Consider the following 26697-nt stretch of genomic DNA (forward strand, 5'->3'; position numbering starts at 1 on the left):
CACCAAGGATCTTGTTTACAAGATGAAGAGACCTATATGTTTGACATCACCTGGTCCACGATTTTAAATAACTTGTATTTATTGAAAATTTCTAAATGTAGATATTAATTGATGTAAGAAAATTGTTCTTGTTCGTTTCTTAGCGATGTCAATGTATTTAATAACGTAGGCACTAGTGTACGAGAAATGGGAGTGTATTTCCTGAACATACGGTACAGAATAATGGAAAGATTAATGAAAAGATATTTAGCACACAACTGTGGCCGCAACTCGCATTTACAAAAATACTGTAACCGAAGATAATTTATCCAAATCCGTCCTAGTTGCAACTATAACAAAAACAAAACTTTTTGAACTTTCATCCGAAGATGATGTTTTTACCAGACGTATTGGAGGGAAATTTTGTTTCGAAAGTAAACCACGGGGGATCTAAGAAATAAAGAAGTCACTACGCCTACATAAATGCTGTAAATCACACGTAAGTGCTTGGCAGATGGTTTATCAAACAAATTTCAGACTATTCCTCTACCATTCGCGTGAAAAATGATCACTTAAATATATCCTTATGAGTCCTGACTTTCTATGGTCATTTCTCCCCCTGTAGGTGAGGGGTCAACAACTTAATTTCGCATTCGGAGGAGAGAGGCGGTGATTGAAATTTCGTGAAACGATTTCGCCCCAACGGAAAACGCAATCGTTTTAATTATTGCTACACCACACCCGCGTATCATATCAGTCAACCTTTCCCCTATATTGCGACAACACAAAACGAGCAGTTTCTCTTTGAACTACACTCCTGGAAATTGAAATAAGAGCACCGTGAATTCATTGTCCCAGGAAGGGGAAACTTTATTGACACATTCCTGGGGTCAGATACATCACATGATCACACTGACAGAACCACAGGCACATAGACACAGGCAACAGAGCATGCACAATGTCGGCACTAGAACAGTGTATATCCACCTTTCGCAGCAATGCAGGCTGCTATTCTCCCATGGAGACGATCGTAGAGATGCTGGATGTAGTCCTGTGGAACGGCTTGCCATGCCATTTCCACCTGGCGCCTCAGTTGGACCAGCGTTCGTGCTGGACGTGCAGACCGCGTGAGACGACGCTTCATCCAGTCCCAAACATGCTCAATGGGGGACAGATCCGGAGATCTTGCTGGCCAGGGTAGTTGACTTACACCTTCTAGAGCACGTTGGGTGGCACGGGATACATGCGGACGTGCATTGTCCTGTTGGAACAGCAAGTTCCCTTGCCGGTCTAGGAATGGTAGAACGATGGGTTCGATGACGGTTTGGATGTACCGTGCACTATTCAGTGTCCCCTCGACGATCACCAGAGGTGTACGGCCAGTGTAGGAGATCGCTTCCCACACCATGATGCCGGGTGTTGGCCTTGTGTGCCTCGGTCGTATGCAGTCCTGATTGTGGCGCTCACCTGCACGGTGCCAAACACGCATACGACCATCATTGGCACCAAGGCAGAAGCGACTCTCATCGCTGAAGACGACACGTCTCCATTCGTCCCTCCATTCACACCTGTCACGACACCACTGGAGGAGGGCTGCACGATGTTGGGGCGTGAGTGGAAGATGGCCTAACGGTGTGCGGGACCGTAGCCCAGCTTCATGGAGACGGTTGCGAATGGTCCTCGCCGATACCCCAGGAGCAACAGTGTCCCTAATTTGCTGGGAAGTGGCGGTGCAGTCCCCTACGGCACTGCGTAGGATCCTACGGTCTTGGCGTGCATCCGTGCGTCGCTGCGGTCCGGTCCCAGGTCGACGGGCACGTGCACCTTCCGCCGACCACTGGCGACAACATCGATGTACTGTGGAGACCTCACGCCCCACGTGTGGAGCAATTCAGCGGTACGTCCACCCGGCCTCCCGTATGCCCACTATACGCCCTCGCTCAAAGTCCGTCAACTGCACATACGGTTCACGTCCACGCTGTCGCGGCATGCTACCACTGTTAAAGACTGCGATGGAGCTCCGTATGCCACGGCAAACTGGCTGACACTGACGGCGGCGGCGCACAAGTGCAGCGCAGCTAGCGCCATTCGACGGCCAACACCGCGGTTCCTGGTGTGTCCGCTGTGCCGTGCGTGTGATCATTGCTTGTACAGCCCTCTCGCAGTGTCCGGAGCAAGTATGGTGGGTTTGACACACCGGTGTCAATGTGTTCTTTTTTCCATTTCCAGGAGTGTATTTTGACGTCCGCTGTGAATCCTGACTGGCAAGGATCCCCTATGGCGCAGCAGTATTTGAGAAGATGAATGATAAGCGTATTGTAGGCAGTCTCTTTAGTAGATCTTTTCCATCTGTCAACAAAATACAGTCTTTGGTTTTCCTTCCCATAGCATTTTCTATGTGATGCTTCCAAGCTAAGACGTTTGAGATTGTAATCCCTTGGTTGTCTGCTGAGTTGACAGTCTTTAGATTTATGCTTTTTATAGTGTAATCGAAATTTATCGGATTCATTTTAATACTCATGCGAATGGCTTGTCACTTTTTATTGTTTAGAATCAGTTGTCTTTTTCGCTCCGCACAGGCTACTTGCTAAAACATTTTGCAATGGCCACTGTCAAAGAAAACGGAGACGAAACAAATTAGGAAATTAGACCCTCTAACAGTGGATTTTAGACTTTGTCGTTAATTGATCTTGTGAAACAACTTTCTACAGCGTACAGGGGTGGACAAAAATGTAAACACAAAAGAAAAACACGGAGGCATGCCTAATAAGGTGTAGGAAAACCGTTGAAATTAAACACAGCTTCTAGTCGTCTCAGAATGAATAAATGCAGGCTCTGTGTGGCTTTCAAGGCAATGTAATAGCATCCTTCATGCAAAATAACGGCAAGTTCAGACAGTGATGGTGGACGTGGATGAAGCTGACGCACCGTTCTCTCCGAAGTAGGCGGCCAAGGTTCAATAATATTCAGATCTGGTGACTGTGGCGGCCATGGAACATGTAATAATTCATTCTCGTGCTCACGAAATCAATCCTGAACGATGCAAAGTGTGTCAAGCCCCCTGCCGTCTTGGAACGCAGAATCATCATCAGGGAACAAGCACTGTGCCATGGGATGGACCTAAGCAGCAGTTGGCAGTTGGCAGTAATGCGACCTTACAGGGTTCACGCGGGAAACGTGGAATAAGCTATGAATGCCTAAATCACCATTCTTCGGACGTAAACTCGTCCAGAAGTTGGAAACAGTGTGAAATAAAACTCATCCGACCAACTGCCTTTCTTCTATTGCTCCACAGTCCAGGTTTTATCGTTCGTCACCGGTTTTCATGTTACTGGCATTTCCACCACTGATGAGTGGTCTTGGAATTCTAGCCCACCTGCAGTTCACTGCTTATGGAGCTCCCTTCGTGTTGTTTAGGTGCTGACGCGGTTCGCGAGTATCACGTTCATTTCTGCAGTGACTTTTTCAGATGTCCATTTATTTTTCGTCACAAACCCCCTCAATGACTGTCCGTCGTGATAACCCAAGACGTACTTCCTTCCGCGATGTGACTTAGAGGATGATACGGGGCTCTTGAAACACGAAACACTTCGGCTTCCGGAAGTTACGTCACTATTTCTAGCTGAAAGCTGGCTGCTGGCTGGCTGTGTGACAAGTAGATGGGATATGCTTTAATGTATTAAATGAACCAACTGTGAACAATCACCCACAAACAAGAAGACCTCATTTATAAGCCTGACTTTCCTAGGGAAGATTTTTCACCAAACTGCAAACTGCAAAATACAAAGTAAAATTATACACAGCACCAAACTCACTAAACGACAATATTAAAAGTCAGACGTATACAATCTCATCTGCAACTCATGTCCAAACTTCTATATTAGACAAACTGGTAGAAGCTTCACAACAAGATTTAAATAACACAGGGATGCACTCCATCTTAATAACCTGAACAAGTCAAGCTTTGCCTCACATCTTGCCGAACACAATCATTCTGCAAACAACATAGACCAAAACTTCCAAATATTCCATGATACTTCAAAGGCATGATACTTCACCTTCTTGAAGAAATTGAAATCTTTATCAACACAAATCCAGCAGCTGACTACCCACTCGATGACCAAACTGAACTGAGAAACAAATTTTTCTTTCAGAATTTCGAAGACTTATTACTTTAAAATAACTAATCAATCAACCAACCCTACACCGCCTTCCAACCCCCCTCCCCCAAAACCCCCTCTCCCCGAAGCCCTCCCGCTCCCCTACCCCCCCCCTAATCCCTCTTTTTACTTCCTAACTACAGTAGTGTGAATGTAAATATCCTACTACAGGAAAAACCTTTACTATATTTCTAAATGTCGAATCCCTCTTGTCAACATAAATCAGTATTTTTATACATTTACCTCTAGCTGAAATAAACAGAATCTGCCTTTACTAATATTCCACATCATATTAATGCAGGAAGAGAAATAAGTCAGCAGTTCAATTTAAATTTTGTTTTAAGTGTAAAGCTCATGTTCATATGAACAGCTGCAGTTCAATGCAAATAGTATAAATTCTGTACATATTGTCTCTAGCTGAAATAAACAGAATCTGTTTCAACTAATATTCTACATCTACATCTACATCCATACTCCGCAAGCCACCTGACGGTGTGTGGCGGAGGGTAACCTGAGTACCTCTATCGGTTCTCCCTTCTATTCCAGTCTCGTATTGTACGTGGAAAGAAGACTCTTCGGTGAAGGTATGTTCTCGAAACTTTAAGAAAAGCCTGTACCGAACTACTGAGCGTCTCTCCTGCAGAGTCTTCCACTGGAGTTTATCTATCATCTCCGTAACGCTTTCGCGATTACTAAATGATCCTGTAACGAAGTGCGCTTCTCTCCGTTGGATCTTCTCTATCTCTTCTATCAACCCTATCTGGTGCGGATCCCACACTGCTGAGCAGTATTCAAGCAGTGGGCGAACAAGCGTACTGTAACCTACTTCCTTTGTTGTCGGATTGCATTTACTTAGGATTCTTCCAATGACTCTCAGCCTGGCATCTGCTTTAACTACGATCAACTTTATACGATCATTCCATTTTAAATCACTCCTAATGCGTACTCCCAGATAATTTATGGAATTAACTGCTTCCAGTTGCTGACCTGCTATTTTGTAGCTAAATGATAAGGGACCTATCTTTCTATGTTTTCCAGGTCACATTAATATAAGAACAGAAATAAGTCAACAGTTCATTTGAATTTTTGTTCTTTGTTTTAAAAACAAAGTGTATGGTCATGCAAATAGCTTTAGTTCATTACAAGTACTATAAATTTTATACATATTACCTTTAGTTAAAATAAAAATAAAATGCGCTTACTAATATTCCAGATCATATTAAAGTCAGAACAGAATAAGTCAACAGTTCATTTCAAGTTTTGTTATTGTTTTAAATTAAAATATAAAATTCATTGTCATACCAACAGCTGTATCTGACAGAAAATACTGTAATTCTGTATTATTTTATTCCTGGGAATTCATGTTTATGCCAATCTTGATTAAAGTATTTTCTCAGTAATGTAAAAGTGTGTGAAGTGATGTACCAACTGGCCGTCAAAATGCAAGCAGACAGAGGGACTCTAATGGAAAAAAGCCGTCCATACTGTCCCAGTAAGTACAAAACTGAAATTTGACATCCATATCGACAGATAGTGCTAATGGCGATACATTTAAGCATGTTCCACCTTCTTGTCACGGAACCAGCACCCAGAATTATACTAGAAATAGTGATGTAACTTCCAGAAAACCATCTGAAGATGAGCCTGAAAAGGTTCGAAAACCGGTTCATGGAGTAATAAATAGCTATTCAAAAAATTGACTGGTTGCAGGTTTATGTATTTAAAAAAGGAATACAGCCTACTTGGACCATATTTTCAATCTTAAAACACGTTGACGCTGTGGAACCCCAACAAATACACGTTTAAAATATGTATTTATGATCAGGCATGCATATCTCGCGGTGTTTTTATATATATATTTTCTAGCCCCTGTTTGTACTTCTACCGGATAAGTCACCAATTTTTCAGAGCGTGGAAGGTGAATCGTTGTATCAGGAATCAAAGAACTGAGACTCATCAAAACGTAGCGAATTATACCTCACTATAAACTCGAACTACTAAAACTTCATTTCGTGGGCGGTATGCTTACCGTATTTGTTATCTAGGCTGACTCACGACCGGCCCAAAACTCCTGTGAAGTTTTGTAAAGTGAGGAGCAATTGGCTTAAGGACACATAAAAGGAAAATTTGAAACCTGATAAGATAGATTCATTATCACTTTCCACAATCGCTGAAGCTATATATGAAGATTATCGCTGGGCAGAGCGAATTTTGTGCAGCGTTAAGGAATTCAGAAGTTGGTCCTGGACAATGAAAAGGCATCAGTTCTCCTTCATAACCGGTCTCACTAATTTAATCGCGTTATAAATTTTGTTATACGAGACAGTCTGTTGCGAAGTGCAGCTCAATAGTTCCCTGCCCACACAGAGGCGCAGAGGTAAGACACTGGACTCATATTTGGGAAAACAGTACATTTACATCTACATGTACATGATTACTCTGAAGGTCACACTTAAGTGTCTGGCAGGTTGTTCATCGAACCACATTCACACTATTTCCCTACCGTTCCACTTTAGGTAATGGTGCGCGAACAACGAACACTTAAATCTTTCCGTGCGAGCTCTAATTTCTCTTATTTTATTACGATGATATTTCTCCCGATGTAGATGGGTGTCAACTAAATATATTCGCATTCGACGGAGAAAGCTGAAGTTTGAAATTTCGTGAAAAGTTCTCGTCGCAACAAACAACGCCTTTGTTTGAATGATTGCCACCCCATCTTGGAGAGTAGCACTAGAAACCTACGTCTTAAATTATTTGTTGGATGTATTCCAGTCTCTGTCTTTCTCTTCAGCTTTTACCTTCTACAGCAACCTCTAGTACAGTGGAAAGTATTCCGCGATGTAACAGATATCCTATCGTCTCGTGCCTAGCACACTGGACTCGCATTCGGGAGGACGACGGTTCAATCCCGCATCCGGTCATTCTGCGTGATTTCCCTAAATCGCTCCAGGCAAATTCCGGGATGATTCCTTTGAAAGGGCACGGCCGACTTCCTTAACCGTTCTTCCCTAATCCGACGAGACCGATGACCTCGTAGTTTGGTCCTCTCACCTCCCCCAATCCAACCCAACGCAACCTTCTTCTTGAAAGGGCACGGCCGACTTCCTTACCCGTCCTTCCTTAATCCAATGAGGCCGATGACCTCGCTGTCTGGTCCCCTCCCCCAAACAACCTAACGCAACCTTCTTCCTGTCAGTTTTTTCCATACATTCCTTTCCTCGCCTGTCCTGCGGAAAACCCCTCATTCCTTACCTCACCAATCCACCTACGAGGGTAATACCAAAAGTAATGTCTCCTATTTTTATAAGTACATAGACATGTTTATTTCTACAATGATTTATATCAGTTTACAGCTTGAACATTTAGCTATTTCTCGACGTAATCACCAATTCTGTCGATGCATTTTTGTAGACGCTGTGGCAGTTTTTGTATGCCCATGTTATACTAGTTCGCCTGTTGTTCCCTCTTGGTTCTTGTACATATTATATATTACCTGTCCTTCCTTTACTTATCCCTATTTTTCTCATAATTTCGAACATCTTGCACTATCTTACACTATCGAACTCTTTTTCTAGGTCAAAAAATCCTATGAACGTATCTTGACTTTTATTCGGCCTTGTGTTCATCACCATCCTCAACGTTAAAACTGCCTCTCTCCCCTGTTTCGCAAATGTACAAAACGAGCTGTCCTTCTTTGAACTTGTTCTATATTCTCCGTCAGTCCTATCTTAAAACGATCCCATTCAAATTCCCGCCCTAGCATGCAGATTTAGGTTTTTCAACGTATCTCAAGCTGCCGGGATGGTTCCTGATCAGGTTTTCCTTTCCCATTCTTACCAATCAGTGCTTGTGCTCAATTTCCAATGATAACGTCGTTGACTGGCGAAGGTCCGTTATCTTCCTTTCTTTCTTACCCACTCCGGGACCAACCAAAGATGGTATTCGCTTATGATGGAGCAACAGGGAATGGTCAGGAGGCTACACTGACGAAGTAAGGATGATAAACTCAAAGACAGAAGCAGAAAATTTTCCAAATATGGATGTGTTCCACTGTCATAGAATGAGGCCAATCCATTGATAAGACAAAACATTATGACCAACTGTTTAATACCATGATGGCCCTCCTTCGGTTCGCAGTACGCCAGCGATTCTACGTGGCATGAATTCGACAAGTCTTTGGGAGCTTCCGTAAGTAGGTGACACCAAATGTGGGCGCATAAGTCCCGCAAATTACGGGCCGGTGGTGTGCGGGCGTCCATCTGATGCTCGATAAGGTCCCGAATGTCTTCCAGGGTGTTCTGATTAGGCAAGTCTGGTGGCCCAGACGTCAATATGAGTTTACTACCATGCTCCTGAAACCAATGTAGTGGGATTCTGGCCTTGTGGCAAGAGCAGTTATTCTGCTGGCGAATCAAGTATAAAAGGATGCAAGTGGTGCGTAATAATGTTCGAGTGGTCCTCAGTTGTCATGGTGTTTTTGATTACCACCTCAGGTCACATGAAAGCCCAGATGAATTTTCCCATAGCGATACGACCATCGGCTTGGTGTAGCACAAATGTGATTCATCCGACCGACACAGTTTCGCTTCATTGATCCACGCTACAATCTCTGTGGCTACTGTAATCGTAACTGACGAATTCGTTGGCTCACTTCTGCAACATGTAGGGGTCGTCTGCTGTGTAGCCACACGCTCAGCACTATTTGCTGAATGGTGCGCACTGAAACACTAGAGTGTGCATCAGTAATATATGTTGTCGTCAGATCTGCCACAGTCACCGCCACTCCTGATTTACAGAGTGGGTAAGCCTCCGACCATGTTCTGTGATGAGGCGTGGTCGTCCAGCACTCTGTCATGCTTTCATCGCCCTCAATACTTTCCGCTGACGACAGCAGCACGCGGACAGCTGACCTGCTTCGCAGCTTCCAAGATGCCCGTTCCCTGACACTGAACCATGACAATCACGGATTTTTCTCCATTAGCGGCCCGTATCGTCGCTAGACTAACCCCCACGTGTTCTGTTGATCTTACATACTTATTGTATCGCGTCACAAGCTCGTAGCGCCTCCAGATGTCATCCAGTCTGAAGGTTGGTTATGGCCATAATGTTCTGGTTCATCAAAGTACAATGCGGTGAGTGAACACCTAAGGGACAACAATCCCTTACATAAAACAGTCTGGAAAAACGAACTCTTGAAAGAGATTTAACTGGATTGGAACAGGCACCACTTAACACACTTCACAAAAAATATCCACAAGACTGTAAAATCAGATACTGAAATGAAGCATGAAATCTGTTTCAAAAGGGTACTTGGCGTCACGTGGAGAGGGGTCATGAACAAGTGTGTCGGAATGCATCCCACATCTCGTTTCAGTAGACACGGACGTGTTACAGCATTGAAGTGGCGGGCTCGTTGTTGGAACTAGCATGACCGAATCCTAGTGCTGGAAGCAATTACTCGCTCGTGTCCCAAACGTGCAATAATTACTCACATACAGCAGATGGCAACACTAGCAGTGAAGGTTATATAACTCGTGTCGGGGAGGGGCGCGCGGAAAACAGTGCAATGGTTGTCGTAATGCGGAAACGGAGCGATTTATCTGATGTTCAAAAGGGCTGGATCAGTGGCTTTCTGGTCAAAGGTGGCATTATTTCCGAAATGGCTATGTTTGTTAACTGTTCGCGTGCCGCCGTAGGTTAAAGTATTCCGTGCATAGCAAAGCGGCGCTATCCAAAACCGGCGCGGATGCGAATTTGATGCACCACGAGCCACAGATGTCAAGGGTGAACAATGGCTGGGAGACGTGTACGGGTGAATAGGTGTGCAGCTGCTGAGCAACTGGCCGCCCAAATGAAACCAACAGTGTCTCTTCAATGACCGTTCAGGGAACGTTACTGAGCATGGGCCTCTGTAGCAGGCACTTGTTTCATGCACCCATGTTGACGGCTGTTCATCAGCGACGAAGCGTGAAATTTGCGTGGCAGTGATGCAAACGGACATCTGCTGAGTGGCGACACGTGGCCTTTTCAGATAAATCACGTTTTATGCTCCATCTGACAGGTGGTCATTGTCGTGTATGGCGAGAAACGTATGAAAACAAACACCCTGTAGCAATCGCACTAAGTGTTCAAGCCATAGGGGGGAACCTTATGATCTGCAGCATTCCCTGTATGATCTCGTCATTCTGGAAGGCACGATGTATCAATAGAAGAATCCATTTATCGTTGGGTACCGTATCTATCCCTACTCACAGTCTACTTTTCCTTGGCACAATGGAATCTTCTAGTAGGATAATGCAACCTGTTGCACACAGATTGCAGTGTATGTGCGTGGTTCCAAGAGAACCAGGAAGATTTACTGAGCCCTCTGGCCATCACGCTCTCAGGTTTTAAACAAAATCGGGCTGTTCGTGCTACAGATCCCCAATCTTGAAACCTGGCGCATCTGACCACAGCACTGGAATCTAAATGGCCCCAAATTCCTGTTGGTACCTACCAGAACATCACTGACTCTCATCGTGCACGCCTTACAGCAGCGCGCGCTGCAAAAAGTGGCCATTCGGCCTCCTGACAGACACATTACTGTGACTGGACATTGTACAAGCTGAATCTGAGCAACGAGAGAGAATGAGGCGGCGTATAGTTAGTGTTCTATTTTTATACGTTAAATGTAATCGAGTTTAAATAATGTGCGAGAGTGCGACCGAATAGAATCATTAACACTAGCTTATATTTCGACAGACAACCTCTCAGTCATTCTGAAGGCCATTAGAACATTTTATATCCTGGTGCAAATTCCATCCTTAACAGGCTGTATAATGGAGTGATAATACGTGACACAGTTGATCACGATGTGAACAGTGTAAGGATCGTTAACGTCTGAGGCCCTCTGGTGATACTCGAGAGAAACAGACGGCTTTCTTCCACTTTCCTCCGTTTTATATCAATCCATACAACATTATCGCATTGACACACACCACACGCATCAACACGATGCAGGTTCTCCTCGTGGCATTAGTCGCCGTGTTGAACACACACACAGTGCTGACTAGTGAAAAGTTGGCATTTTGATCACTTTCTTCGTGTAGCAAAGAAAATGTTACTTTTTTTCTTTTTTTGGTACCTTTTTTGTTCTTTTTCCTTTAAGGATCTCTGTGGAGAGAGGTAGTTATGATTCATCCCACACAGTACCCAAAGTAAGTCACGTACGGAAAAGTAAGACATTCATTCATTCATTTCCGTGTCCGGTCAGCATTTCCAGTAGGCAGCAGCTCCAATGGCCTTGTTGTTTCCCTCGATCAGGCCCTGAGTTGGGCAGGTTGTTCACGTTGAGGACAGATTGGCAGGTGGGCCGGGTCTTGTGTTGTTCCGCACTCGCAGGATCTATCTCCATCAGCTGGAAGAATGCCCCATTTTCGTATGTTGGTCTTGCAAAGAGGAACGCCCACCCTAAGACCATCTCCAAATAGAATAGGACAAGTCATTTCCTGGAGCTAGCTCTTCCTTTACAGATAGCTTGCTCATCCACTTGGTGATGCGGTTAGACTCTGATGTTCCCTCAAGTAAGACATAAAAACTAGAAAAATGCATATTTGTTAAGCAGATGAGGTTTACTGTCGTTCCACATTTATAAGGGATTATCAATTATTTTTCTGAAATTACATATGTAATCCTCATCGTGTTGCACCAGCAGAACAGCTTCTCTTTCTTTGGTTAGGTAACATTGCTGAGGAAGAAGCTTACCAAGATGTCTTTATAGCAAAATAAGTTGGCTGATGTGAGTGTTTTCCGGGAAGCATTTGACACGGTGCCTCTTTGCAGTCTGTTAACGAAGGTACGAGTATAGGGAAGAAGTTCACAGATATATGAGTGGCTCGAAGACTTTTTAAGTAATAGTACCCATAATGTTTATCAGAGACAATGGTACCGTCAGGAGTGCCCCAGGGAAGTGTGATAGGACCGCTGTTGTTCTCTATATACATAAATGGTTTGGTGGACAGGGTATGCAGCAATCTGTGGTTGTTTGTTGATTGTGCCGTTTATACGGTAAGGCGTCGAAGCTGAGTGACTTTAGAAGGATATAAGACGACTTAGACGAAATTCCAGTTGATGTGATGAATGACAGCTAGCCCTAAATGTGTAAAAAGGTAAGTTAAGGAAGGTCAAACCTGTAATGTTTGGGTACAGTATTACTAGTGTCCTGCTTGACAAGTCAGTTTAAATATCTGGGCGTGACGTTACAAAGCGATATGAGATGAAACGAGCATGTGAGAACTGTGGTAGGGAAGGAGAATGGTTGACTTCGGTTTATTGGGCCAATTTTAGGAAAGAGTGGTTCACCTGTAAAGGAGACCGCATGTAGGACGCTGGTGCGACCTATTCTTAAGTTCTGTTGGGATACGTTCCACGTCAGACTGAGGAAGGACAAAGAAGCAATTCAAAGTCGGGCTGCTATATTTGTTTCCGGTAGGTTCGGGAACTCAAATGGGATTTTCTGGAGAGAAGGCGACTTTCTTTTCGAGGAACTCTATTGAGAAAGTTTAGAGAATCGCCATTTGAAGCTGACTCCCAAATGATTCTACTGCGGCCAACATGCATTGCGCGTAAGGACCACGAAGATAAAATACTGGAAATTAGGGCTCATCGGAGACGTACAGACAGTCGTTTTCCCATCGCTCTATTTGCGAGTGGAACAGGAAGGGAACGGAAAGTAGTGTTACTGGTTACCCTCCACCACCCACCGTACGGTGGCGTTTGGAGTATCCATATAAATGTAGATGTAAGGATGTTCTGTGGAATTAGTTATCAGTTTTCATGGCACTAGGAGGTGGAGAAGGTGTGCACAGATGAGTAGATCGGTAAAGGACAGGAAGAACAAGAGAAAAATGAAAGCAGAACTCTTCGTTTCTTAAGTATTTCTGTAAAAGTTGCTATATGCGGAACGTGTGAACAAGTGCTGTTCATTATAATATTATTATTATTATTATTCAACTATGTCCGCACGTACTAGCTGTTCATTTCCTTGTTTCAAGCTAAATAAGACCTTATGAACAGTCTCAAGCAGCGTGTTACATCAGTTGTGAAAATACTACTCACGTTTAAAAATAAGGATAGCAGAACCCCAGAATTAATTCATGCATCTGCGCCCGTTCTTACTTCCAGTAGTTGCCACTAACTTGCCAGAGAGTCGCGTTGAACACAAATATCGCAAGTATGTCTCTGCTTCTTGATTAACAGTAAAACGAGAAAATAACGAAGCTAGCTGTGAGTACATGATACTGATTTCTTTTAAGGAAGAAACGGTACCCATTCTAACGATCGCATCTGATACCTCTCAAATACGTTATTATAACAATAACGGTGATAAATATCTGGCTGTGTACCTGTTCCCAACAAAAAAGATCCCTCAAAAGGCCTGTCGTCTAAGCAGTGGCTACAGGAAGAAAACCTCAGCGAAAATAACGGTACAAGATTTTGTAATATAAATGCTCGTGAAGGAGGACTTTAAGACTTCGAACCCAGGACTAGCGGACCGGCGGCGAAGCCTACTGCCAGCCGTAGCGCAGCTTAGTTGTCCGGTGTACTCCATTTACAACAGCACTGGAGCCTAGACATAACGGTGAATTAGAGCTACGACGCGCTTCTTCAGTTCCGGGAAGATTCTCGCGGTGTTTCGCTCAGTAATTTTCCGCGCTGACAGAATTTACATTACATCCATGAAGGACCGATAATTTATTGTCACTTAAGAGAGAATACGTAAATCTGAAAGAAACGTAAACTGGTACATCTGTTAAAGCAGGCTCTTAATTGCCGCTATCGCTCATTACAAGGTTTGCAGCAAAATGTTTAAGATAATAATCCAGACGTAGCAGATCAACACATTATGAGTAGAAGATAGGCACATCGCGCTACGAAATAAAGACAGCTTGTAATACAGTGAAGGAGTAAACACGTAGAACCATAGATGAGGGACAGCACACGGCTCTAAGGGAAAATACTATAGTGCTAACCGACATTTGCAGCGTCGAAAAATTTGAACGTGTATATTATATCTGTAACAGGCTCCGTAATCGCTGCCATGGAATACCTGAGATCAGTTATTAAAAATAATTTCTGTACTACGAATATCACTCTCATTATGTCAGAATGAAGTTCTGGTGGTTATCATAAAATATCCACTAAGTTAATTACGGAGTAGAACTCTGCTGAAATTTAGTAACATGTTATTTGTATAACGAGCAGGGTACCACTACAACATTTCCCGACTGACTTAAATACGCCGTATTTAAACATCTGAAAAGGGAGCTACATAAATACCACTGAACTTGTTTCTAATCTTTCTTATGCCAGCATTCCTCAAAACTTTAGGAAAGGTAATGCACAAATTGCTTATTAACCATCTGACTACAAGTAATATATATCATATAATAATTGACATAGTCAGAGTTTGAATTTCTTACGGGTTCCGATATTGTGAAGGTTATTTACACATACAACAAGAATGTTGTTAACACATTCGACTGTAAATTACAGATTAATAGTACATTCTGTGGTCTGTTAAAGGCGTTGATCGCTCAAATCACGGTATTTTTTAAGTAAATTAGAATATTATGTTGTCACAGGAAATATTTCAAGTCAGTCTGTTTAACATGAAACAAAGAATGTCAACTGGAAACAGCCCTTTATTACACTATAAATCATCATCTAAGTTGGAACTAATTACATGTAGCGTGCTACAGGTTTCTGTCTCAACGCTATTACTTTTTATGTGTGGTAATGATCTCCGCTTCATAACATTAGCTCACGCTAGATCTGTTTTGCTTACATATGAGACAAACATTAAGATAACAGCAAATCTAGAGCAGTTCATGACATATTCATGGACTTCAAGAAGTTGTTTCTAGCTAATCCTTTGTCACTAAAATTGGAAAAGACACATTATATACGGTATAAAACTTGTTTCCATTTGTCTAACGTATGATGAGAACCAAAACAGAAGACGTTGACAGTGTGAAATTAATAGAATTTCAATCTATAATAAATTCAACTGGAAGGAACAAAAAATAGAACTTCTGAACACGTAAAGAAATCTTTATATGCAATGGGGCTGTTTTCATCAGTAGCCATATAAAATAGAAAAATCAGGCATATTTTGTTTATTTTCATTCCATAGTGCTATAAGGGTCATATTTTGAGGTAACTCAATAAGTCAAGCTAAAGTTTTTCGCGTCCAAAAAATACGTAATCCGAGTTATTTGTAGTGTGAATTCTATAACGCCCTGCAGAGGCCTGCTCAACAAAGTGGAAGCAGTAACTATTGCTTCCGGTAAATTTATTCCTTAATTATTTTTATCATAAATATTGTATCTCTTTTCCAATCCAATAGCTCTGTTCATATCATCAGTTAGAAATTAGAATATTCTACTCAAAGGAAAATGTCCATTGTTCAGTAAGAAATATACACAGTAACTCGCCAGCAGCCATAAAAAATTTAGCTGCAAGTAAAGTAGAGCTTAAGAGAAACTGCAAGGATCTATGGCTGGCCAGCTTCTGCTCCATTAACAAATTTGTCAGAAGAACGATTTTACGCACATATTAATAATATGAAATAATATGTGTGTTACGTAAAATCTGACTGCTGCATTTCTGGAAAAGAGACATTTGTTAACATCACACCTACTTAAGTGTTAGAAGAACTATACGCACTTTTCTGAAGGTATTTACAGTGTAGCCATGACCTGAAGTGAAACGTGGACGACAAACAGTTCAGATATGAAGAGAATGGAAGCTTTTGAAATCTGGTGCTAAAGAAGAATGCTGAAGACTAGATGGGTAGATCGTGTACCTAATGACGACGTACTGAAAATAATTGGGAGAAAAGAAATTTGTAATACAATCTGATTAAAAGAAGGGATCGGTAGAAAAAAAAATGGTTCAAATGGCTCTGAGCACTATGGGACTTAACATCTGAGGTCATCAGTCCCCTAGAACTACTTAAACCTAACTAACCTAAGAACATCACACACATCCGGATCGGTAGACAGAACGCGTTCTGAGACATTAAAGAATCACCAAGTTATTCTGGAAAGTGTGGAGGTTAAAAATTGTAAAGGGAGACCAGGTAATGAATACAGTAAGCAGGTTCAAAATGATGCAATTCGAAGTAATTATTCGGAGAGGCTTACAGAGGACAGAGTAGCATGAAGATCTATATCTAATCAGTCTTAGAGCTGAAACCACCTCTACCACAACAACAACAACAAGAAGAGAATGTGGACAGTGGTTTGTGGCGGCTGCAGTAGGGATGGCTTTGCTCTGTGTACACACATTACCAAGAACTCGCCCTTCCCGCCGGAGGATCGCGTCCTCCCTCGGCCACGGGTGTGTGTGTTGTTCTTAGCATAAGTTAGTTTAAGTTAGTTTATGTAGTGTGTAAGTCGAGGGACCGATGACCTCAGCAGTTTGGTCCCTTAAGAATTCATACACATTTGAACCAAGAACTCGCACCTATTCCAAGTTTGTTTTCCCAATCATTCAACTGTAAACAAAATATGCGATTTACATTTTACAGGTTCACGCTTTTCTCGTAAATCACTCATGGATTTCCTTTAGTTTTTTCCAATATATTCGGTGTTGATTGACTTTAGTAAGTGAACGATACTACGTGCCAAATTTCGGTTAAGTATAGCAGTGATTTACTAACGCTCCTACTTCCAAGATATCTGTGACTGTTTTGTTGTTGTCCTACGTTAGCTAAACGCAAATGTCTCACGGCCTGAAGTATGTGACATGCGTCTCAGTTTCGTTGCTTACTCATTCCAGTAGCTTATTATTTGGCCTCATGTCATTGACAGGATCCCGTACCAGACATTTTCACAGCATAAAAACTACTGGAGCTCAGCGAGAATCCAACCTTGCACTTCGCTGTAGCCTAAGAAACTAACCCGTTTCCTTCTGTCAATTCTTTCTTGGAACTGTCCGCCTGCTTAGCTGGGTGGTAACGTGCTTGCCTCCCATGTACTGGGTCCGGGTTCAATTCCCGGCCGGGTTGTAGATTTTCACCGCTCGGGGACTGGGGGTTGTGTTCTTCTCATCTTCATTTCATCCTCATCATCTGCCGCGTGGTCTCGCGGTAGCGTTCTCGCTTCCCGAGCACGGTGTCCCGGTTTCGTTTCCCGGCGGGGTCATGGATTTTCACGCGCCTCGAGACGACTGGGTGTTGTTGTGTCGTCTTCATTATCATCATTCATCCCCGTTATGGTAGGAGGAAGGCAATGGCAAACCAGCTCCACTAGGACTTTGCCTAGTACGGCATTGCCGGTCTCCCGCATCGTTCCCCACACTCTGTTACAGAGTGTGGGACTTCATCACCATCAAAAAATAGTTCAAATGGTTCTGAGCACTATGGGACTTAACATCAGTCCCCTATAACTTATAACTACGTAAACCTAACTAACCTAAGGACATCACGCGCATCCATACCCGAAGCAGGATTCGAACCTCCGACCGTAGCGGTCGTGCGGTTCCAGACTGAAGCTCCTAGAACCGCTCGGTCACACCGGCCGGCTTCATAATCATCAGCTGCAAGTCGCCTAATATGGAGCCGACTGAAATAAGACTAGCACTTGGTGCCCAAATCCGAATGGGTCGTCCTGGCCAACTATGCCATACGATCAGTTCATTGGAATTCCAGTACTTTTGCCAACAACAAAAGGTATAACACAGACAACGACTTTCACAAGGCCTTAATAATTTCCTGTCGATTTCATTTACATTCAAATGAGGTAAAATCTTCACTGAGCTGATAAAAGTCATGGGATACCTCGTAATATAGTGCCGCACCATCTTTTGCTCGGCGTAGTGCAGCAACTCGACATCGCATGGGCTGGGTTGGGTTGACTTCGGGGGAAGAGACCAAACTGTGAGGTCATCGGTCTCATCAGATTAGGGAAGGATGGGGAAGGAAGTCGGCCGTGCCCTTTCAAAGGAACCATCCCGGCATTGGCCTGAAGCGATTTGAAGAAATCACGGAAAACCTAAATCAGGATGGCCGGATGCGGGATTGAACCGTCGTCCTCCCGAATGCGGACATCGCATGGGCTTAAAAAGTCGGAAGTCCCCGTAGAAGTACTGAGTCATGCTACTACCTCTACAGCCGTCCACAATTGCGAAAGTGTTGAGGGTGCAGGATTTTGTGCACGAACTGATCTCTCGATTATGTTTCATAAATGTTCGATCGGATTCATGCCTGGCGATCTGGGTAGCCGAATCATTCGCTCGAATTGTCCACAATGTTCTTCAAACTAATCGTGAAATATTACGGCCCTCTGACTTGGCACATTGTCATCCATAACATGAAGTCCATGAATGGCTGCGAATGGTCTCCAACAAGCCGTACGTAAACATTTACAGTCAACCATCGGTTCAGTTGGAGCAGAGAACCCTGTCCATTCCATGTAAACGCATCCTGCACCATTATGGCTCTAAGCACTATGGGGCTTAACATCTGAGGTCATCAGTCCCTTAGACTTAGAACTACTTAAACCTAACTAGCCTAAGGACATCACACACCCACGCCCGAGACAGGATTCGAACCTGCGACCGTAGCAGCAGCGTTGTCTCGGACTGAAGCGCCTAGAACCGCTCTGCCACAGCGGCCGGCCGCATCATCATGGAGCCACCACCAACTTTCACAGTGCCTTGCTCACAACTTGGGTCCATAGCTTCGCAGGGCTGTACCACATTCGGACCTACCATCAGTTCTTACCAGCTGAGATGCGGACTCATCTGACCAAGCGACGGTTTTCCAGTCGTTTAGCGGTATGGTCACGAGTCCAGAAGAGTCGCTGCAGGCGACGTCGTGCTGTTAGCAAGGCACTAGCGGCGATCGTCTGCTGACATAGTCCTTTAACGCCAAATTTATCAGCATCGTCCGAAGGGATACATTCGTCGTACGTCCGCCATAAATTTCTGTGGTTATTTCACGCTGTATTGCTTGTCTGTTAGCACTGACAACTCTACGCAAATGCCACTGCGCTCGGGCATTGTCCGTAGTGAGAGGTAATGCCTGAAATTTGGTCTTGTCGGCACACTCTTGACACTGTGCATCTCGCAATACTGAATTCCCTAACGATTTCAGAAATGGAACGTCCCATACTTCTAGCTGAAACTACCATTCCGCGTTCGATGCCTATCAGTTCATCACGCCGGAAACCTTTACACACGAATCACCTAAGTACAAATGTACAAATGACAACTTCACCAATTCACTGCCCTTTTATTCCTTACGTATGCGATACTAAAGCCATTTGTATATGTGCATATCACTGTCCCATGACTTTCATCAGCTCTATGTATGAACACATAACGGAACTTAGGAAAGACAAACCCTTTGAAATGACGAGGGAAAGTAAACGCGCCATTATTCCATAGATATAGTTTAAAGAAAGCACTGATAAAAATCGGTAGCCCCGGTTGTGAACAAGTGTTCTTCGTTTTAGCTAGCGCTCAGACGTTAGAACTCACAGCGGGCTGTTTAATGAGAAAGCGTCATGACCTCGCCAAGAAGCTAGCACCTGAGAAACCGCTGGTTGAAATTCTGCCTTCTCACTCCCTTTGCTCCAGCAGCATAAATTGTCCAAAGATGCTGAAGCTCTATAGAACTCCAGGTACTTTCGTCCTAAAGGTGGCGAAATGTTGCACCAGATTCTTTAAGAAACACAAAGGAAGGCGTTTATTAGCTCGCATTTATAGTCGTTGAATTAACGTGTTCGAAAGCAAATAACCTCGTGTTAAGCATAAAGATAAAGTAATACACGAGAATAAGTGTCTAACAAACCCTTTATTAGGGGGACACAAGATGAACATCTACAAAAGCAAAACGAGAATAATGGAATGTAGTCGAATTACATCGGGTGCTACTGAGGGAATTAGATTAGGAAATAAAACACTTAAAGTAGTAAATGAGTTTTGCTATTTGGGAAGCAAAATGACTGATGATGGTCAAAGTAGGGAGGATATAAAATGTAGACTGGCTATGGCAAGGAAAACGGAAGGAATTTTCTTAACTTCCGGTATAGATTTAAGTGCCAGGAAGTCTTATCTGAAAGTATTTGTATGAAGCCACGTATAGAAGCGAAATATGGACGATAAATAGTTCAGAGAAGAATAGAACAGAAGCTTTCGAAATGTGGTGCTGCAGAAGTATTCTGAAGATGGGTAGACCACGTAAGTAATGAGGAGGTACTGAATAGAATTGGGAAGAAGTGGAAATTCTGACACAACCTAACTAAAAGAAGGGACTGGTCGGTAGGACACGTTCTGAGGCATCGAGGTATTACTAATTTAGTATTGGAGCGTATCGTGGAGGGTAAAAATAGTAAAGTAGACGAAGAGATGAATACACTAAGCAGATTCAGAAGGATGTAGGTTGCAATAGTTACTCAGACATGAAGAAGCTTGCTTAGGATAGAGTAGCATTAGGAGCTGCATCAAACCAGTCTCTGGCTGAAGACCTCAACAACGACAACAAACCCTTTTTTAGCAAGAACACCAACAGACTGTGGCCGTAGTAAGGAAAAAGCCAGGAACAATGTTAGGAGAAGACAAAGTTTCATTCAATTAAAGATACCTGACTTCGACATTTGCACTTAATTGTCCACCCACTTTCAGGAGACCAACAGTTAATCCTGAACTTCGAGCCATGACGCAACTCCGCATTTCTCACACATACTAATTATTATTATTATTATTACTATTATTATTATTATTATTTCCAAACAGAACTCAGTTGTATCAATTGTGCTTTCGCCAATAGATAGAGTTCAGGACACACGAAAAGGCTAAACCTGATCATTACAGTAGACGAAAACTGTGTTAGTACCTATTAGGATTGACTGTGTATTGTATATTAGTACTGGCAGCAGTAGGGTTGTAGTAACTTGTCCTGACAAAAAAAGAAGCAAAAAAACAGTTATATTTAATTATGAAAATTGAATTAACGTACAAATCGATACATAGTTAGCGTTGCACAAATTAAAAAACCTACCATGTTTATTGAACGCTGTCTTAAGAATTTATTTTATTAATATTGTGTTTTAAGTTTTCTTGCAATATAAGAAACACAGTTTACTAATATTTACGGTCCTAGAAAAGAATAACGTGACGTGGAGTGGTTGTAAAGTAAAGTTTACGCCTTTTTGGAAGCATGCAGAAATTTATAGATCTTCACTAATTTCTCGAGACGTTTCTCTCCCAAATTATTGGTTAATTTTGACAAAACAAGGCCGCTGCGGAGAAGATACTCGCAATGAGTATAGTGCTCACACATCAAGAAAAGAGGCATTAAAAAAAGTAGTTGTAAGAATAGGCTAGTGTTTTGAATAAATTAATCATAGGAATCGACTGCACTATTTAATTGTTAATACAAAAAAATCCCCAAAAAATCGATAAAACCCATAAAAACCTAATTTCACCCACTCGGTTGATTTTTTTAATACCCGGGTTTTTTCTCAATCCTGGGCAGCAGTGATGCAGGATACATTTTTTTGTGGTGCCTGAAGACGATCGAAACTGGCAGTAACTAAATAATTATCTTACCAGCTCTTGAAGCTTTTGAAGTGCAACATTTTGTTTCAAATGCATTTAAAAAAGTCGGAGGTATGCCTCTCTACAGCCAAAATTGTTCAAGACGGTCAACATTCTGAACACCAGTTCTGTATTAGTGAGCACGTGTATCAGGAGAATTTTTATAAAATTTCGTAATATGTTTTCGTACACAAGACAGTGTTCTGCCGTTGTCGGAGTCGAATTCTAAGAGCGAAGAGGTGCGCCAATAGCAAGTACCGTAGCACGGTAGAAAACATACTGTGTAGAAGCAGGACACACATTCTGTACGACACGCACGTACACATCTGTTCAGTATTCTCAGTACTACACCAACAAGCTACACATGTACATCTAACTTAAATCTATATTCTGAAAGCCATCTTCTGGCGTGTGGCGGAGGGTACTTTGTGTACCACTCTCACTTCTCCGATTTCCTGTTCCTGTTACAGTCGGGAATTGTGTGTAAGAAGAATAATTGTTCATAGACGTCTATGAGAGCTCTAATTTAACATTCGTGGTCTGATAGCGAAATATACATAGGAGGAAGCAATATAATGCTTGACTCTTCCAGAAACGTGCGCTCTCGGAATTTAACAATAAACCACACCGTGTGCGAAAAGCCTCTCTTGAGCGTTTATCACTGGAGTTTGATGAAAACATCTAAGAAACTCTCGCACTTACTACGGGAACCTATTGCGGCACGCTCTGCTCATCTTTGGATCTTCTCTATATTTCTCATCAATTCTATCTGGTAAGTGTCTTAGATTGACGAGCAGTACTTAAGCATTGGGTGAACGAGGGTTCTGTAAGCTGCCTCATTCGTGGATGGATTACACTTCCCGAGGATTATTCCAGCGAATCTGAGTGTGACACCTGCCTTTTCTACATTAATTTTATGTGATTATTTCACTTTAAATCGCTACGTACGCATACTCCTAGATGTTTAATGGAAATGACTGATTGCAATGATTGTTCGGCAATCGTGTCATAACGTAATCTAGGAAATTTCCTCTTATTTATACATAATACGCTACGGTTGTTCATTTTTAGATTCAGTTGCGAGTTCCTGTACCAAAACTCGACCACTTCAAGACTTCTCGTATTTCGCTTCAATTCTCTAACGTTGCGACATCTTTTCACGAGGTGTCGTAGGATATGACGGGAACATCATTTGAAGCAAAAAATTTCATACGGTCATACGCCCTGTTAAGAATAGTTTCCCAGATAGAAGACATTTAATGTGTATCATTATTTATTTTCTGTATTGCATGGTACATTGTCATTGTTTACAACGCACCACAGTAGTATAGGGCAAACCGAGAGTACATCTCGGTTTGATATTGGATACTTGTCGTGGGGAATCAAGCTCAAACTGGCCCACAAAAACTACCTAAGGTACAGCGCTTGCACGTCGAGCGAGTTTTTCAGTATTCTGTCGCTGGCTTCGCGCAAACAGTCCTGAAGAAAAAATAAAAAGGCCAGTTTTGTAGGACACTTAATGTAGTTTATTACCAGGTTTCCGCTATAAGCGGTTTTCAGGTTATTCAAGAAAAACATGTAAAAGTGGCATTAAATGTGTTCTATTTGGGAAATCACCCGAAATAGAACATAGGTCCATATGCAGCTTTTCGCTTCAAATGACCGTTCCTATCATATCGCTGAGTATTGAGCAATCCTCCTGGGACCTCGAACAGCCGCATGTATGATTTTGTGACGATAACTAGAGACTAGTTTTAAAATGTTCAATAACCCATCCAGAAATTTGTTGGCAACATTATAGATCAAATCTAATATTTTTCAGCTACTACGCGGAGCATCAGAGATTTCTGGTAAGGTGTGCGCTCCCGAAGCGACTGAGAAGCCACAAGCATTGTTTACTATTTCAAGCGGAGCGAGAAAACTTACAACCAGAAGTCTGCATGCATTTCTGCTAGGAGTAAAGAGTGACTTTTCAATCGATACGTGTAGCTAGCTTTTTCACGAAAATGTGACCTGTCGAACTCTAACCGGCCAACGGTACGCCCTTTTACAGGCCAGGAGTCGTCAAGTAATATTTCCTACGGAACTGGCTGCGCTGAAGTTATCTGCAGCAGTACGGAGAGGCATCATTAGAAAGCCGTCGCTCCGCGCTCCTACCTGTGTTGTCTGGACGCCGCTGCGTGCTACCGGGTGCCGACTGCCGCTGGTGCAGTTGCAGCGACGACTGCCGCCTCCGCCTAGACTCGGCGTCGGCGCTGCCCTGGTCCACCCCCACCCTCTAGCTCGGGGAGACCGAACAACAGTAGTCTCGGCCTTCGAAGCGGCCGGTCGGACGTTCCGCGAATAAACAATTAGCTACGCCACTACGTCACCTCATAGCTTCTCGCGTACTGCGGGAAAGCCTGCAAACGTCACAAACCCTTGCCCCGACGCATGCAAGGCCAGTATAAGGCCTGAGCGACACAAGTGGCCGTTTGGGGAGCCAAACTGAAAGGGATACCAGAGTACAGGCTTACCCAGGTGCTCCTGCGCCCTTGACAGAACTGCCAAATCTGCGCTCCTCCCTTCTGAAAGCTACATTTTTTTTCGTGAATAAACAAATATTCCCCCCCCCCCCCCCCCGGATGAACCATGGACCTACCGTTGGTGGAAAGGCTTGCGTACCTGAGCGATACAGATAGCCGTACGTAGGGGCTACCACAACGGAGGGGTATCTGTTGAGAGGCCAAACAAAAGCGTGGTTCCTGAAGAGGGGCAGCAGCCTTTTCAGAAGATGCAGGGCCAACGTCTGGATGATTGACTGATCTGGCCTTGTAACACTAACCAAAACGGCCTTGCTGTGTTGGTACTGCGAAGGCTGAAAGGGAAACTACAGCCTTAGTTTTTCCCGAGGGCATGCAGCTTTACTGTATGGTTAATGATGATGGCGTCCTCTTGGGTAAAATATTCCGGAGGTAAAATAGTCCCCGATTCGGATCACCGGGCGGGGACTACTCAAGAGGACGTCGTTATCAGGAGAAAGAAAACTGGCGTTCTACGGATCGGAGCGTGGAATGTCAGATCCCTTAATCGGGCAGGTTAGAAAATTTAAAAAAGGGAAATGGATAGGTTAAAGTTAGATATAGTGGGAATTAGTGAAGTTCGGTGGCAGGAAGAACAAGACTTTTGGTCAGGTGAATACAGGGCCATAAATTCAAGGTCAAATAGGGATAATGCAGGAGTAGGTTAAATAATGAATAATAAAAATAGGAATGCGGGTAAGCTACTACAAACAGCATAGTGAACGCATTATTGTGGCCAAGATAGACACGAAGCCCACGCCTGCTACAGTAGTGCAAGATTATATGCTAACTAGCTCTGCAGATGACGAAGAAATGGAAGAAATGTATAATGAAATAAAAAAAATTATTCAGATAGTAAAGGGAGAAGAAAATTTAATAGTCATGGGTGACTGGAATTCGAGAGTAGGGAAAGGGAGAGAAGGAAACATAGTAGGTGAATGAAAGAGGAAGCCGCCCTGTAGAATTTTGTACAGAGCAGAACTTAATCATAGCTAACACTTGGTTCAAGAATCATAAAAGATAGTTGTATACATGGAAGAAGCATCGAGATACTGACAGATTTCAGATAGATTATATAATGGTAAGACAGAGATTTAGGAACCAGGTTTTAAATTGCAAGACATTTCCAGGGGCAGATGTGGACTCTGACCGCAATCTATTGGTTATGAACTGTAGATTAAAACTGAAGAAACTGAGAAAAGGTGGGAATTTAAGGTGTTAGGACCTGAACAAACTGACTAAACCAGAGGTTGTACAGAGTTTCAGGGAGAGCGTAAGGGAACAAATGGCAGGAATGGGGGAAAGAAATACAGTAGAAGAAGAATGGGTATCTTTGAGGGATGAAGCAGTGAAGGCAGCAGAGGATCAAGTAGGTAAAAAGACGAGGGCTAGTAGAAATCCTTGGGTAACAGAAGAGATTCTGAATTTAATTGATGAAAGGAAAAATAAAAAAAATGCAGTAAATGAAGCAGGCAAAAAGGAATACAAACGTCTCAAAAATGAGATCGACAGGGAGAGCAAAATGGCTAAGAAGGGCTAAAAAATAGCTCTTAGGACTATGGGACTTAACTTCTGAGGTCATCAGTCCCCTAGAACTTAGAACTACTTAAACCTAACTAACCTAAGGACATCACACACATCCATGCCCGAAGCAGGATTTGAACCTACGACAGTAGCGGTCGCGCGGTGCCAGACTGTAGTGCCTAGAACCGCTCGGCCACCCCGGCCGGCAAGGCTAAGCAGGGATGGATAGAGGATAAATGTAAGGATGTAGAGGCTTATCTCACTAGGGGTAAGATAGATACTGCCTACAGGAAAATTAAAGAGACCTTTGGAGAAAAGAGAACCACTTGTATGAATATCAAGAGCTCAGAGGGAAACCCAGTTCTAAGCAAAGAAGGGAAAGCAGAAAGGTGGAAGAAGTCTATACAAGGGCGATGTACTTGAGGACAAAATTATGGAAATGGAAGAGGATGTAGATGAAGATGAAACTTGAGATATGATACTGCGTGAAGAGTTTGACAGAGCACTGAAAGACCTGAGTCGAAACAAGGCCCCGGGAGTAGACAAAATTCCATTAGAACTACTGACGGCCTTGGGAGAGCCAGTGCTGACAAAACTCTACCATGTGGTGAGCAGGACGTATGAGACAGGCGAAATACCCTCAGACTTCAAGAAGAATATAATAATTCCAATCCCAAAGAAAGCAGGTGTTGACAGATGTGAAAATTACCGAACTATCAGTTTAATAAGTCACGGATGCAAAATACTAACGCGAATTCTTTACAGACCAATGGAAAAACTAGTAGAAAGATCAGTTTGGATTCCGTACAAATATTGGAACACATGAGGCAATACTGTCCCTACGGCTTATCTTAGAAGCTAGATTAAGGAAAAGCAAACCTACG

At 43.0% G+C, this 26697-nt stretch overlaps 1 protein-coding gene across 2 annotated transcripts in view; it reads right to left on the reverse strand.

Annotated features, from left to right (window-relative positions):
* Nucleotides 1-23958, reverse strand: part of LOC126284024 (fatty acyl-CoA reductase 1-like) — a 244364-nt gene extending 220406 nt beyond the window's left edge. Inside the window, exon 1 of one of the 2 annotated variants that reach the window (XM_049982575.1) lies at nucleotides 23886-23957. The gene's annotated coding sequence lies outside the window, so the exon portion shown is untranslated. Of the gene's footprint in view, nucleotides 1-23885 lie in introns of both variants that reach the window. The other variant, XM_049982574.1, reaches the window with a different exon arrangement.
* Nucleotides 23959-26697: the final 2739 nt, after the last annotated feature.

Source organism: Schistocerca gregaria, chromosome 8 (genome assembly GCF_023897955.1).
Source record: "Schistocerca gregaria isolate iqSchGreg1 chromosome 8, iqSchGreg1.2, whole genome shotgun sequence".
Classification (NCBI taxonomy): domain Eukaryota; kingdom Metazoa; phylum Arthropoda; class Insecta; order Orthoptera; family Acrididae; genus Schistocerca; species Schistocerca gregaria.